General features: G+C 39.2%; 1 non-coding gene across 1 annotated transcript; it reads right to left on the bottom strand.

Annotated features, from left to right (window-relative positions):
- Nucleotides 1-237: 237 nt before the first annotated feature.
- LOC123617708 (U6 spliceosomal RNA) lies at nt 238-340 on the bottom strand. The gene has a single exon (XR_012506849.1). It is a non-coding gene; the product is annotated as a U6 spliceosomal RNA (small nuclear RNA).
- Between the last annotated feature and the right edge of the window lie 742 nt (nt 341-1,082).

Here is a 1,082-nt window from a genome sequence, read left to right as displayed (position 1 = left end):
AAAACTAGCCTCCTCAGGGGTATTCTCAATCCACCTTGCACCGTGGAAGGACACAGTCCTCCTTAAGAATTATAAAATACACTTTGAGATGTTAAAAGCAGTTACTCTCTGGCCCTAAGAACTTTTCATTGTCTTAGATTTAAACTGATCAAATCCCCAGGTTTACATTTTAACATATATAACTTTATCCACTGGCCTGTGGTGATCTTTAAAAAGTCACAATTTCTTCTTCTTTTGTTTTTAATGAAACACTTCATGAATTCACGTGTCATCCTTGTGTAGAGACCACGCTAATCCTCTCTGTATCATTTCAGTTTTAGTATGTGTTGTCGAAGCAAACACTCTTTCCTTCTCTCCCTTCCTTCTTCCCTTCCCTTCCTTCCTGCCTTCCTTCCTTCCTGTCTTTCTGTCTCTTTCTTTTTGAGTAGCTGGTCTCTTGCTATGTATAGGGTCTATTTGCAAAAGTTTAAAACATTTTTACTTTAGGCAAGCACACATTTTTTTTTCTTCCGTTTTTTAACTTTTTCCCTAGAACAAATCTTGCAATGTCATCCAGCATATAAAAAAAGATAAAGCCTTTTTTGTTAGGGGGTAAATGGGACCAGACCTCTGTCTGCTCTCTCATCTCCATCATTTCCGTGACTCCTGCAGGATCTCCAAGGAACCCCAGGCCCAGGAAACACATTCACAAACCCCTGGGTTAGTGAAAAAAGTTATTAACTGGAATTCTGAAGACTTGAGTTTTAGCTTTAGTTCTCACATCAAATTTGGATGTGTTATTGATAGGGTTAATTGTTTCATCTGTAAAACAAGGGCGTAGAACAGTGGTTCTCAGTTTTGGCTTTGTGTTAGAATCACCTGGGGAGCTTTTAAAAATACTGATGCTAAGGCCTCACACTGTAACAATTAAACTAGAATCTCTGTGGCGTGACCTAGACAACGGCATTTTTAAGAGCTCCCCAGGTGGTTCCAGTGTGCAACCAAGTTTCAAAACTGCTGAAGAATTTTTGAGCAATAATGTTCCACAGATCCATGGGTCTGTGCAGCTTGTTTTGGTAGATGTAGTTAAAATGTGCAAAGTC

Source organism: Camelus bactrianus, chromosome 4 (assembly GCF_048773025.1).
Source record: "Camelus bactrianus isolate YW-2024 breed Bactrian camel chromosome 4, ASM4877302v1, whole genome shotgun sequence".
Classification (NCBI taxonomy): domain Eukaryota; kingdom Metazoa; phylum Chordata; class Mammalia; order Artiodactyla; family Camelidae; genus Camelus; species Camelus bactrianus.
The sequence above is the reverse complement of the archived record's forward strand: the minus strand, read 5'-3'. Positions and strand labels throughout refer to the sequence as shown.